Source organism: Mustela nivalis (genome assembly GCF_964662115.1).
Source record: "Mustela nivalis genome assembly, chromosome: 6".
Classification (NCBI taxonomy): domain Eukaryota; kingdom Metazoa; phylum Chordata; class Mammalia; order Carnivora; family Mustelidae; genus Mustela; species Mustela nivalis.
This window is the reverse complement of record NC_139025.1, coordinates 70,556,469-70,572,455: the sequence shown is the minus strand read 5'-3', so window position 1 is coordinate 70,572,455 and position 15,987 is coordinate 70,556,469.

Genomic DNA, 15,987 nt, shown 5'->3' with positions numbered 1-15,987 from the left:
ATAATGTTTTATTTCATGGCATTTAGATATAGCTCTAAAAGCAGATTATTTTAGTTATTTTTAACTTTATATAAAAGGTACTGTCTTTTGTTATGGTAGTTCATTCTTTGGCAGCTTCTATTATAGACATTTGTGTTGTTTCCAGGTTCTTGCTAGTGTGAACAGTGCTGCTATGAACATTCTTGTACCTCTTGTGGCATGTGGGAAGGGCATTAGCTTTGTATGCAGGGGTCCGGTTGCTAGATTCTAAGGTATATGAGGTAAATAACATGTAAGGTGTATGATAGAACACATACCTTTGGGATATAGGATTATTCTATTTTCCAAAGTGGTATGACCAATTTACAGGTGCAATGACCAAACAAAAATGTTTTCTAATTAGATAGGGTTAAATGGAATTTTATTATGGTCTTTAATGAAAATGGACCTCTTTGCCTCATTCCTGTTATAAAGGCAACTCTTCTAATAGTTCATCATTTAAGATGATACTTGAAAAGGTTTGTTCTTCTTTTCTTTAAATAATCAAGTTAAAGGAATTTCCTTGATCTTTATAATTTACTAAGAGGTCTTTTTAGTTTGAATTGTAGTAAGTATGCAAAATGTCTTTCTCGCATCATTTGAGATGATCTTGCATTTGTTTCTAATATCAAACCAGCCTTGCATATCCTGGATGTATCCAACTTGGTTGAAGAATAATAAATTTACTGCTTCATTTTATTGGCGAAAATTTTGTTAGGGATTTTGATACCTGTATTCATTAATAAAACTGATCTCTAATTCTCTCATCTGGTATGGTTTTTGTTTGGTTTTAATACCAAAGTTATACTGTCCTTATAGCAATAATTAGGAAGCCTTCCCTTTGTTATTGGAAAGATTTAAAAAAAACTGGGGCAATCTTTTCACAGAAAGTTTGGAAACTCTTCTCCAACATCATCTAAGCTTGATATTTTTTCTGTCTAGAAAGTGGTTAAACCCTTGTTTCAAGTGTCTGATAGTCATGAGATTCTTGTGAGGATGTTATTTCTTCTTTAGTTTCAGTAAATTATATTTTTCTGGAACTCTATTTCATCTTAGTTTTAACTTTACATAAGAATTATATTTCAGTAGAAACAGATGACCCTACATGATGAGAGAACATTTTTTTTTTTATTTGAGAGAACATTTTTTACCTCAGATTTTCATTTGCTATATGTGGAAGGAATAATAGAGTAGTAAACAGATACAATATACTGGTTGTCCCTCATGACATAACTGTTTTAAGAGAACTTCAGTGGTGGATGAAACCTTTAAAATTCAAGACAAATGTTTAAAATGTAGGGAATAGGCTGTCACAACATGAACCTGAGATCATATGCCTAGTTAAAAGATAAAATATACCATTTTTTCTATTCTTCCCCCCAAATTTTTAACTAGAATCTAAGGAGGTCTTTAGAGTTAGCCTCTACTCAAGGGAAGGAAGAGACAGAGTGACAATTTAAATGACACCATAAAAAGGGGAAATTAATTCCAAATGTGAGAAATTCTACAGGGCACTGACTCAATTTCTGTAAAATTGGTGTGATAAACAAAAGTGAGGTGGCAATAGATCTAGATTGAAAAAGATTTAAGAGCTTCCTAAATGTAAGGTATGGGTACAGTTTAGATCATAATTTGGGAAAAAAAAAGTTTAAAAAAATTGGAAAACCTGGATAAACTGCTTACAGAATGGGAGCCTGACTTGGGACTTGATTAGAGAGCCCCAAATGAGATCATCACTTGAACTAAAGGCAGATGCTTAACCAATGGGCCACCTAGGTGTCCCAAAATACCTCTTATTGCATTCCACAGATTAACCCATGGAATAAGTAACAGCATCTTTTTTTGTTTCTGCTTATTATTTTCATATTAAGTTACAAGTTAATTGCTGACCGTATATAGAATCATAAGATTATCCTCCTCTCCCCATACTCTGCCAGAACTCTCTATACATCATTTATATCAATTTTGGAATGTGCTGCTGTGATCATCTATATTCTTAGTACTTTTTGGTCTATATTCTTAGTACTTTTTGGAGAAGTATGTTGCTATCACTAGGATGGTGCAAATTTATCCATTTCTTCAAATGTATTTAAGGCTATTTTTTTTGTCCATAAACACATTTATAATAGCTTTTTGGTAAACTGAAATTTTATCATGATGCCATAACCATGTAAGCATAATTTTTTATTCTAAACTCACTGCATCTGATATTAATTATAAATAAATCAGAATAATTTAAGCATTTATCTGCTATTACGTGTTATTTTTTATTCTTTTCTTCACTTTTTTTTGTGTGTCCTTAGACTTTAAATACGCTCATGTAAACAGCTCACTATCAGGTAAGTTTAACTCACTGATATGTTGTAATTTACATAACAATCAACCTTTTTGTTTGGATGCCTGAGTTGGCTAACCCCTATTTATTTTCTTATGCCCTCACACTCTACCCCAATTTTAATCTTCAGGGATCTAGACCAGAGGTCTGAACTCACACAAGTACTTCCTTAAGCAAGTACTTCTTTGTCTTAAGGATAAAGAAGAAGCAGTAGATGAATCCCAACAATTCTTATTATCCCCCTCCCCCACATTTGCCTTGCTGCCTCTTGCCTCAGGTCAGAGCTGCATCCCTTCCATACCAATTCATAACAGCCCCTTCTCCACCCTATGGATTTCCCACAGTGGTTTGTATTTCATGGTATGTTCCTTATCTTTTTTTTTTTTTTTTTTTAAGATTTTATTTATTTGAGAGAAAGACACAGAAAGCACAAGTTGAGGCCATGCGGGGGAGCAGGGCAGAGGGAAAGGGATAAGCAGACTCTGCTGAGTTTGGAGCCCAATGCAAGGCTGGATCCCAGGACTCTGAGACCATAACCTGAGCTGAAGTCAGACACTTAACAGCCACCCAGGTGTCCCCCTTAACTTGATCTTAAAGGAGAAAGCCTACTTCACCATCTTGGCATATTATAAAAACATGTTTGGCATCACTGGCAGTCAAAAAAAAAAAAAGTGCCATTTTCATCTACCACACTGGCAAGCAGTATTTTAAAATAAAGATTCCCAAATTTAACAAAGGTTTAATAAAACAGATTTTTTTTTTCAAGAGTGCTAGTGAGGTCTAGGGAGGTACCTTCTATTTTGAAATATGTATCAAAACTCTTGTAGCCCATAAATTCTTTCATAAATTCTCCCTACATTACATTTAACCACAAAAATATCTACTGTTGTTTTATTTATGATAATTAAAAACTGAAAGCAACTTCGAGTTTTAACACTTGAGGATTTATTACCTACTTATGCTATGTCCAGAAAGTAGAATATTCTTCAGTCATTTAAGATAATTTTTAAAGACCACTATAATATATTAAAATACTAAGTATTTTTTTTTAAAGATTTTATTTATTTATTTGACAGATAGAGATCACAAGCAGGCAGAGAGGCAGGCAGAGAGAGAGGGGAGGAAGCAGGCCCCCTGCTGAGCAGAGAGCCCGATGCGGGACTCGATCCCAGGACCCTGAGATCATGACCTGAGCCGAAGGCAGCGGCTTAACCCACTGAGCCACCCAGGCGCCCTAAAATACTAAGTATTTTTATCTGGGTAATATAACTATGAATGATTTAAGTTTTCTTATTACTTACCCAAGTTCACTAAGTATTCTCTAGTGAATATGTATTATTATATTAAGAAATTTCCTCTTGTACATCACTTATCCTTAAAAGCCCTTGACCTATAGACTATAATCAACTATTCTTGTGGATTAGCCCTGCAACATCTTTTGCATTTTTACCAGTACCTTTACTTCTTCTTGACAAAAGAACAAACTATGGAAATGGTAGACATACCAGGAGCTTTTAGGAAATAGAATACCCCTCCTGACTCATTCCCTATTTTCTTGTACCATCTCTCTGTTTGGAGATACACACACACACATGCACACACTCATTCTCTCTCAAAAAGTGTGCAGATGGGGCCCCTGGGTTGCAAACTAGGAACTAGAGGGTATCAGAAAGCAGTACTGCTCAGATAAACACTGAAGCACAAATCCTATATGATTCCTATCATGACAACCTGTTAAGTTAAACATACCTTTCTAGGAATCAGGCATTTAGTCATTTCTATTTTGTCTAGGAGCAGAGGTTCTTAAACAGGATTCTCTGGATCCCCTTAAAAGGTCCATAAGGCATCAAAATATTCTGACTACTAAAATTGAAGGTTAACAAATAAGTTTGGGCTGTATCAGCATTGATTTATCTCCTACCTTAAAGATGTCAATCTTCTTCACTAAGAATTTTATTTTACCTTTTTTTTTTTTTTTTTTTTTTTAAAGGTAACTTGGAACAATCGGAGAAGAAAGAACTTAGACAAACCAATTCCAACAGTCACACAGTATGGTTTATCTACCACAGAGAGATGCAATGTATTTTTTGTTCCCTTTCATAGAAATATAGCTAAATCTCAACCTACAGAGGAAATGAAATCATTCAATTAAAAGTCTAAGAGACACAGAGAGGTTGATCCATCCAGTTTTGTTCTGTTTTTTTTTTTTTTTTCTTTTTCTTTTTCTCTCTCTCCCCTCATCCCACCTCCATGGCCACCACCCTTAGTCACTCAGAAGCTGAGAAAAGACAGGTAACACTTGGCAGGCTCTTAGGAATGTTGTAAATAATATGCCTAATTTAGTGCCAACATTTTAATGTAAAGATTCACGGACTATAAATTAAATAATGTGTATTTCAACCTCCTTTATATATATATACACACACACACATATATATAACATATGTCTATAACATAAGGAATTAGGATCAGAGCTTGGTAGGTACATCGATGCATTCAAAATTTAACAAATATTTATCAAGTGCCACTAACATGTCAGGTGTTCTTGTAGGCCTTGGAGATATATAATATTGAAGAAGCAGTGAGTGGTCCTTGACCCCACATGTCTAACCTTCTAGGGTAGAAACAAACAATAACAAAAATAGATACATAGTATAAGTAGTGAAATTGTCACAAGGAAAAATGAAACCGAGTAATAGAAGTAAGACAAATATGTGAGAAGAGGTGCTGTTTTAGACAGGATGTCTGGGAAGGTGCTTCTGAGAGCTCATCTGTGAAGGGATATTTGAAGAAGGATGGAACAGTGATGCTCTCTGGGAAGCATGTTCAAGGCTGAGGACCACATTCAGCACCACTGAGCCTGAACATCTTCAGGGGTTGAAAAACACAAAGGCAGGTAGGGAGTGAAAGAGTGGTAGCCAGGGTCTCATCCTCTAGGGACATGCAGGCTTGGTGAGGACTTGAGATTTCATTCTAAGGATGTTGGAAAGCCACCAGAGCATTTTAGGAAGGGGAGTGTCTTGATGGGACCACTCATCCGTAGATACGGTTTTTAAATGGTAGACTTGGTGGGAGAACTCACATGAATGTCTGCCTAGTCCTGGTTTGCACATATTGTCCTGGCATATTTACTCATTGCACCCCCTTCGCCCTCACTGGTGTCCTGGGATGGACCGCTCATTACATAACCACCTTGAGCAGCAGCCAAGTCCCCCTTTTCCCTGACTAGTGATTTTCCTGCTATACTGTGCAGTGCATACTAATCTATTTGGCACCAAAATTTTAATCTAGTTTTTTAAGTAAGGAAATCCATCACTAAGCCTTCACTATAAAATAAGACAGATAAGCTGTAATTCATAGGGAAATATAAAATTACGTAAATAATCTACTTTATAGTGAATAGAACTTTTGGCTAGCTCACTTGAATTGAGAGCATCTCTTCTGTAGAGTGACGGATCGCCACCTGAGCAGCAGATGGGTGCCACACACTTCTTGCCCAGTCCCTTTGCCTGTCATCCTAAGCTTTGATCATTGGGCCTTGCCCAGCTAGAGTCAGTCTTAAAAGGATCATGAGGATGAACTGCAGAAAGAGAATGAAGGATGATCCTGGGTGTAGGGACCACTCTGATGCATCATTTGTCCCCCAGAGCCAGGCATGTTGCTAGGCACATAACAGATATTTTTCAACAAATGGTTAAACAACCTAAATAATACCAGATCCTGGAATTTAAAGGTAGGATTTCATCACCAACGAGACTGACACAGTGTAACTAGAGATTGGTATATCATATATTTTATTGTAATTCTATCATTTTAGTGAAGGGTGACTTCTATTACATTGTTTTCATGCCTATTTTTTCCTTAAATGTGACTCATCTTTCAATTAATCATTGATAACAGTTAATGAACCACATTTCCTAGCTATAAAGGTAACTGATAGTTATTAAATTACTTTGAAATGGCATTTTGCTGTGTGAAGTTGTTAGGAAACTGTGATTTCCACCCATATTGTTGCACAAATGTGTCCACACTCAGTGGTTTACTGGATTACACAGAGGACCATACAGCAGCAACTGAATGATAGTTCATGATCTATGTGGTCAAAACTTTAGCCAAATGTTACACCAAACAGTTTGAGATTTTACAAGTAATTTTTGAAGTACAATTGTATTCTTATATTAGCAGTCCTCATCTGTTACCAGACCGTATAACTCCCTCCAAGTGCGTCTGGGAAGTCCCCTTTCCTTCTAACAAAGCACTTATGGTATTACAGAACCTGTTGCAACTTAAACATACCACTGTAGTTTTCTTTCCCTTTCTCTAGTTTTTCTTCATTAACATTGCTGGCACTTGTTTAAGACAGAACAGGTCTCTTTGCAAAGACTCTTGGGAGAAATAGAAAAACAACAAGGTAACTCTGGGCTAATGTAGCTTTCTTTGTAACATCTTCAACTTAACCTAATTATCTAGAACACTGAATGTAGGACTTTTTGCTGGGATGACTTTCCTCTTCATAAAAACAGACCACTTTTCCTCAAAACATTTTAAAGTCCAGACACCAGGTTAGATACAGCAACCACTCTGGATTCCGCTCCCACAAACAGACTTTCACTGGTAAAACTACTTTTTCAGCACCCAGGGCTGTCCATGTAGATACAGTACAACTCCATCATGTGTTTTTCTGAATTTACAAATGTAATAAATTGATTTTGAGAAAATGGGTGGAACTACTGGTGTCCAGAGTAGGCTCTCTGGCACTGCTTCAGGGCATGGGCAGGAAGGGCACTGACCTGTGGGTGGATGTCAAAAGCCATAGGTTAAAGCCTGACTCTCCCTGGCTGGCTGTGTGACCTTGAGTGAGTCATAGGAGGTCTCCCACTGTGTCAATTCCCTCTCTCCTATAAAAGGATTGCAATGGATGATCTAGAGAGCCTTTTCTAGCTCTACAATTTTTCTAATGCTCCCTTTAGTTTAGAAAGAGAGGACTTTCTTGTGGCTTACATCTGACCTGGTGCTTTAAACCTTTTTGCCTTGCAGCTGCTTCTCTATAAAGTTAAATGTTCATTCCCGCGTATGCCATGGTTTATTAGAAATGAGTGTCAGGAAATGTGGAGAATCCTATATTTAACATCTCAGAATTGGATACTGGTTTGATATAAATAGCAAGTTGTTATCTGAGTAGATTACAATGGATTTACTATCAAGTAAATTAAATCACTGGGGACAGATGTGTTTTTAGAATTGTCTGAGACAATCAATCTGTGAGTAGAAAATTTTTGGTACCTGCCAAGCTGTCCTGTATAATTCGAAGATATGTCACCCAAGCACTTCCCTTTCTGTAGCCAATAGAGAAGGTTAGCAGGAAAGAAATGATCAGAGAGGGGGGCAAGTATATGCTATTCTAAATTGTATACTACTGGCTTTCTGGAAGTTATGAAGCATTTGGAAGGATGAGCAAAAGGGAGTAGAAACGTTCAACAAGAAACAACATGATGAAAAACAAAAGGTGCAGGAGATGAGGGAGAATAATAATTTAAAGTAATACTGTATGGCCAATAAAATGTCTGAATTTTATGAAAAGAGAAAAGGGGAACAAATAGTAGCAGAGACATGATGAAAGGCATGAGCCAGAAAGATTATCTGAACTCATTATAATGGAAGGAAAATGATGAGGTAGAGAAAGCCCACAATGAACATGTGGCAACTGCATAAAGGTCAATGAGGTAAGAAATATGCATGGTAACCAGTCAATGGGAAAACCATCTTCAAAATGCTTTCCCAGTGAGATTTGAATAATTATTACTAATGGCCATATTCAGTTCTTTACATTAAAGACATGGCCAACTTTGGCCAACTAGAACCATGGTCATTCATTGTCCCAGAGAAAAAAATTCTATCACTGATCAGAACCATCCTTGAGACGGTATGTTTGGCAAAGCAGGAGGTAGCAAACTTCCCTTGTAAGGGCCAGATTGTAAATACCTTTTAGACTTTATGGTTGCATTGTTTCCTATTGATTCTGTAATATAGTTATTATAAATTCAGTAGCTTACAACCACACAAATATATTATCTTACAGTTCTTGAGATCAGAAGTCCTAGAATCAAGATGTTGGCAGGGCTGCATGCCTTCTGGAGACTGTAGAACATTCTTCCTTGGGTGTTCCAGCTCCAAGATAACCTACATTCCTTGGATTGTGGCCCCTTCCTCCATTTTTATAGCCAGTAGCAGAACATCTCTGAAACCCTTTCCTGACCCTGATATTGGGCTCACCCTGGTAAGTCAGGACAATCTTCCCATCTCACATCCTTAACAACATCTGCAAAGTCCCTTTTGCCATTTAATTAACATATTTACAGTTTCCTAGAACTAAGACAAGGACATCTTTGGAGGCCATTATTCTTCTGAGCATATGGGTTCTTTGGTCTCTAAAGTGTCATCTCTGACACTTTAGAGAAAGAATGGCCGTAGACAATACATAGAACAGTGGGAGTGTCTATATCCTAATAAGTCTGCATTTATAAAAATAGACCCTGAGCCAGAACTGTCCCATGGACTATAGTTTGCCAAGATTTTTTTTTTAAGCTCCCATGCTAGATATTTCAAGCAGGAATTTAATATAGGGAATTAGAGGCTTCCATGTACATTAGAAGAATTGAAGGAAATGAAGAGAGGAGAGAGATCCATGGGCTTTCATGATATCTAGAAGAGGAGAAGGCCCAAGGTAGCAAATGATCCTGGCTGTTGAAAGCACTGGTCTGGGCAATTTTTAGGAGGAAGCCAGGGAGCCCTAGAGGCTTTACCTTTATGCATACACCTGCTCTTAGCTGGTACTGAGTCTGGGGAATTGATATTCCTTGGTTTTAGCTTCTTCATGAGAGACCTTAGAAGGTTATAGGTGGTATTCAATTTCATCAGATGATACTGGCAAAGACTGTAAAATCTGGTTTCAAAAAATAACTTAAAATGAGTATGGAGGGATGCCATGGAGTAGCAGCTACATTAGAGAAATATTTGTTGGAAGGTGATCTTCTTTCTGCCAGAGTTTAGTTCCCAGTTTCACAGTTTGGCTGATTGTAAATAAGCATGCGAGTATGTCTGTTTTCGTTGGATTTTGTTTTTACTAACTGGACATGATGCAGTTTGCTGAGACAGGTTTGAGATTGGAGATGGATCTCAATCCTGCTTCCACCTCTCTCCATCTAAATTACCTTGATCACTGCCTTAAGCATCAGGTTTCATCAGCAATAAAATATTTGTGATCATGTCTGTCATGTGACTTAGGAAGAGAATGAACTAATACATGTCAAGTGCCTGATATAAAGTTGATACCATCCTTCCTCATTTGCTCCTGAAATGGAGTATCTTAAAGAATTTAAGTAAAGGGTGGTTTCTCCATCAAGTGTTATTTGTCCGAGAACAGCTCTGACACCAACTTTATGAAGCAAATGTAGCAGATTTATGGTGGAGGCAGTTGTTACCATAAGGACCATTTTCTGCCAAATTTTGCACCTCTGACTGTAAAGGGAAGGACCACGAACACTTAGATACTTTCAGAAGTGGTGGAAAAAGCTTCCACCTTTTTCCTTCTCTTCCCTCCACTGACTCCCTTTTCCCTTGACAGCTCTTATACAATCCACCCCATGGACGAGAGGATCACTGTCTCCTCAGTACAATGGCTCACTAATCTCTTCTGTGGAGTGACAATCAGGTGATTAAACACAACTGATGAACCAGGCCAGGGTGGTGAATACTATGGACCTGGCCACTCTTGAAGGAGAAGGAAATCTCATTTTGCTTCAAGTCCCTGACACATTCTCAAAGTTTTATGATTAAGCTGAAGTCGGATTCCCATTTGATTTAGTTCTTTTGTTCATACTCTGAGGTCAGAACTTGGGGTATGGGGAAGAGATAAGCATTAGGATTTATACACCAAATCCTATTTTGTACCCTGAAGAGTTGGCTCAAGACATGTTCTTTCTATTTTTATCTTTGGTTAGTAATGACTTTCATTTAAAAGTTTATTAACATAAAGCCAAAAAAGTATGCTTTACTTTCTACTTATTATTCAAAGATATATAAAAACTTCACCTAAAATAATTGTTTCCTCATATGTTGTGCTACACTCCTTTCCCTAAGAAGGTGAGTGGATTTACAATATAACAATGTGGTGAATAAGTTTTGGTAGAGAATTAGAATGGCTCAGGAGACAGGAAAAGAGGTCTAGCATGCACAGTATGCATTTATGCATTTTACTTCTTGGGCACATTACATATTTTGTCTTAATTGAAGTTTCTACTTTTATTATTATCCTTATAGAGGGAAAAAACTGAAATTAATGTAACTTGCCCAAAGATCACCAGCAGATTTTAACAGTGTCCTGAGAACTGGCCAGAGGCAGAAGCTTAATGAAGAAATACTCGACTTTGCTGTCTGAGGTTCTCATCCTTCATCTGGCTCCTTATCATTAGTTTTGGAGTGTGCACAGAGAGGTCCCTTGCATACACATGGCTACAAGCTCCTGACAGGCCTCATGCACAAACGGGCCCTACAGTGAGCTGGAAATCAGCAGTACAGCCAGGCTGAGAAACCCTCCACTGCCAATCATACCAGAGGCAAGAACAAGTGAAGAATGTGCTGTCAGCTCCTGGCATTTCTCCCTACAGAGGAAACTGAGTGCCGGCTAATAGAGGCCAGAGGTCTCTGTGGCCTTGGGATGAATTCAGGGGTTCAGTGATTGAGCAGAAGGGGGAGGACCTAGCCTAAGGGAGGGTAGTAAAACCTCTCTTATGAAGCAGAAAATCAGCTAGAACAACCCACTCATAAGTAATAAACTGGCATTAATAACAGCCTCGCTGACTCTGAGTTACTGTGTGCCTTCTGTTAAATCAATGGAAAGATAAGCTTATCTATGGGTATATCTACAAGTATATACTGTCTATAGGGGAACATTTATAAGGCCCACCTTTCATGTTCTCATTTGTTTGTCTTTAATATCTGGCTTAATATCAGTAAGAACCACCACAAACAAAAGCATTGAGAAAAATGAAAATTCATGTTCCTGGGAATTTATAAAAATCATTCTAACCTCTGCTTCCAAACACAGAGTTGAAGATAATAGTCAGAAAAGTTTTCCCTAAAACTAATACTTGAACTCAAAGCAGTGTATCTCAATTAGTTAGAACACCAAATTAAGCATCTGCAAGCATGAATTCCAGAATTCTAGAGCCGGAACTATCATTAGCTGTCTATAAATTGAGTCTCAAGTTCCTGGTGAGAAATGTAGGACCTGCTTGATGATGTTACTGGTTGCCGAAGAGTCCGAATCATATAGCAACTCTGTGAACACAGAGAATCTCAAGTGTTAGAAAAAGATAGGCTCTATCTTTTCAGAAATCTGTGTCACCCTTTCACACAACACTGAATCATTTCAGCAATGATGCAGGCACTATAAGTCATGGAGTTTTCTTGGAGGAGTTTTCTTCTCAGGGAGACTTCTAGTTCAGGTTTACAAACACGAAAAGGATTCAGGAAAAGCACTTTTCACATAGATTGAGACTCTTGGAAAAGACCAAGAACGGATACAAAAGCAAACTGCATTTGAATTCATTTAGGGGGAGGTGGCTACGTGGTGCCACATGTTATGGTATTAAACTGAATTTTATTCAACATCCTTATTAACCACCTAGAAGATGAGCAAAATGGAACATTAATTAAATCTGCAGATGTTGCTAAACAGAGGGACATTTGAGTTCATTGTGGGCAAAGTAACAATATAAAAAGACTGGGTTTAAAAGTAGTCAGAACAAAACACTCATGAGTATTTGTTTTGGTGCCATAAAGGCTCAAAATATACCTGGAATGGAGTATCAGATGCTTAGCTAAAGGCCTTGCACAGGGCAATAGAAAATAATTAGCAATGATAAGGATACAAATTACAATATCATTGGCAACAAAAATAGCTGTTTAACTAAATTCCTGTTTTATCATGTCATCCTTTTGCCTATCATCCAGATAGAGTTCACTTCAGAGATGAGGCATTATAGGCATGATGGGACCTGTGTGCTGCGATGTGGGCCTGGGAGTAGAAAGCAACCACATGTGGAGGTTCCTTCAAATCTACACTCCAAGACCGATTTCATCAGGCCAGTCCCAAGTCATGGGACTCTTGTTTTCAGGACCTTGCGCTAGTTTATCTTGCGGGAAGCTACCAGAGTCATCTTCCTCTAACACTCCTCAACCTGCCATTTCCCCGTCTCAGGAAGCAACACATAAAAAAAGAGCTTAAATATCCCTGAGTTAAGACCCTTATCATTTTTTCCCTAATTTTTTTTTAAAGATAATTAGCATGTTCTAAATAAATGCCTATTCATTACTCCTCTGAATACTTTCTTTTTTTAAACTTTTGATGGGTCATCCACTAATTTTCTTTCTGTCCCTCTCCACTTGTGTCAGGTGATGTCCCAATGAATAGGTGGCACACTAAGAATACTTCAAAAAGGGTTTATTTATAAACAGACTACTTGTAGAGGCATGGGTTTCAAGGAACCACATATTGGGTGCAGTCACCCAGGGTTTAATACAAAATTAACTGTTAGACCCTCTAGGTCTGAAGGGATAAGAAACTTATCAGAAGTCATGTAAGGTTGACAGCCTTGAGAGATGCAGTGGCATTTGACTCAGGGGCATATAGCCACCAGGAAACAATTTTGGTGGGATGGAATGAAGGGGATGAACACCCTCATATCACAATCTTCCCTCCATCCAATCATCTTTTGGGGCTCACCACTGGCAGAAACTACCAGAAAAGGACAATGAGAGTCATTCATGTGGCCCAAGTAGTTCACCTTCCCATGGCAAGGAGAAGAGTGGAGAAAGGTAGAAGGGTATATGGGGAGGGGCATGAGTGGAGGATATATGGCATGACATGCTCCCTTAGCACTTTGAGAAGATAAAGATTTTGGATTGAGGCTGCAGGTAAGTGAACCACCTTAACTGCATTCTAGCCTCCTCTTGCCTAAGAATCAAGTCAATTGAACATATAAATAGTAATCAATTGACCTAAGTTCACTGTGTTTTAACAACTTGAGACTGAAAGTTTTGTTATCATCTATATGAAATAGATAGTATATAATTTATAATCCTTAAGTTATAAACAGTAATTACAAATTAACACCCAGGAATATGTAACACATCTTAAATAGACCATTATCCTTACAGTGAAGTTGCCCAGTGTACTGTCCCTAACAACTTACTCTAGAGAACGAATGCTGCTTAAGTTTGGTGTTTATCATTCCCTTGCTTTTCTCCAGATTTTTTTTTAACCCCAAATAACATATAAATATTGCCAGTTTTTTAACTTTGTATAAATAGGGTCATACTGTATGTGCCCTTACATGACTTGTTTTTTCAAAAATCAACATTATATTTCTGAGACTCATCCACATTTTTGCACAAAGCTGTTCTTCATTTACTTTCATGATGAATCTCATGGTTAGTTCATCCTCCTTTGATGGACACATGTGTTGTTATAATTTGGTAGTACTGAAAATATACTCATTATGAATATTCTCTTTCATGTTTCCTGGTATACATGCACAAGAATTTCTCTAAGATATTATCCAGGACTGATTCAGAGGGTATGTACATTCTCAGCTTTAATAGACAATACCATAATGTTTCAGTTTAATTTTCCAAGAGCAGTGTTTAAAAGTTTCTATTGCTTCTCATCCTCATAAACTCTTAGCTATGTCATTCTTTGAATTTTTGTGATCTAGTGGATGTAAGAGAGTATTCCATTGTAGGTTCTTTTTTGTTGTTGTTGTTTTTGTTTGTTGTTTTTGTTTTTTGTTTCCAGATCAGTGACTGCTAATGAATTTCAGCAACTTTTCCCTCACATTTCCTCCTTGTGGAAAAAAAAAATTAAATGTTTTGTTTATTGGTGGAGAAATTTTTTTCATTTTCTTCTTCATTTGTAGGAATTGTTTCAGACATGAACATTTTGATGGTTGTGCTGAAAATACCTTCTCTTCAGTTATGTATTTTATATTTTCTTTAATGTCTCTTTTGAGAACCAGAAATTCTTAATTTTATTAAAGTAAACTTTAATTGTTTTTCCTTTATGGCATATACTTTTATTGAATAAATCCTTTTCTTTTTCAAAAACTTAAAATATTCTTTACTTTTTCAATAAATTTTGGTTTTTGTCTTTTATATTTAAGTTTTTAATCCACTATATATATCTTTTCCAAAATTATTTTTCTTGGCCATTCTTCAATATAAATTAAAAATTTTTGCTGAGATTATTATTGGAACTGCATTGAATCTTTAGACCAAATTAGAAGAACTAATATTTTTAGTATATTTAGTCTGTTTATTCATATTTAGTCTGCTTATCCATTAACATTGTATGCTTCTGTTTATACTTTGATATCTCTCAACAAAGAATTCTACTTTTCTCCATAAAATGTCTTAAATGCCATTAGATTTATTCTGTTATTTCCAGTTCTGCTCTTATAAAATTTTTCTAAAACCTGAATTTTACATTTTTTTTTAGCCACTTATCCTGGTGGATAGAAATGCAATTTTAACTTACTGATCTTTCATTAAGCAAGAGGGTAAGTCTCGTATTAATTCAGATTATTTATGGAGTAATTGTTTTAAAGGTAGACAAAGTATCTGTGAATAATAGTTCTGTTAATTCCATTTCAGTCCTTATATATTTGCTTTTCCTTGCCTGAAGATGCTGTCTAGGAGCTTCAGTATTGGATAAATGAGGCAATTATGGACACACTTATCTTGCTCTTGATGAGAAAGGGGATGCTTCTAACATTTTATCAGTGGGCAGAATTTGTATTATAAATAAACATAATATTTTGAAGCTAAAATTTTATAACTCCCCTAGATTATTTTTGTGTCAACTCAGGAATCACTTTTGTTGAAAAATTCTGACAGTTTAATTTGGCAGAAGTGAGACCTAAAATTAAGCTTATGAAGATCTAAAATTCAAACAGATTTAGAAGAAAATTGGAAAAACATAATATTTGAATATTTCCTCTTTTCTCTTTAACCCTCCTCCCTACCATGCACTTCATCCCTCCAAAGTCCAAACACACTTCACTCCATTATTGTTCCTCAACCTGAAATATAGAGCTGTCATTGTTGGAATTGTTTGAAATGCTGAAGATTAGGGAAGCAACAGGTTTGAGTATAAAACATTAGGAGTACATTTTTTATGTGTTTTATGTGTTTAAGCAAAACTGATTAAGTATCCATCTAGTAATGTCTAATAGGCAGTCTGGAGCTCAGAGGTGAGGTCCAGGCTAGTGACAGGAATCTGGGACATATCTATATGTATAGATGGCAGTTAAAGTTCTAAGACTGGATGGAATCACCAAGGGGTGAGTGAAGACAGTTGAAAGGATCAAGGGCTAAAGATTGGGAACTCATTTTAAAGCATGAGATATGAAGTAAAACCAATAAGACAACAAAGGAAGAACCATCAGTGAAGAAAGACAGCCAAGAATACCTGGAATTATTAATTGCAGTGCTGAAATGGTTTCAAGGAGGAGGGTGCAATCACGTGGACAAATGATGCTCATAGTTCCAGTAAGAACAGAACTGTACACTGAGCC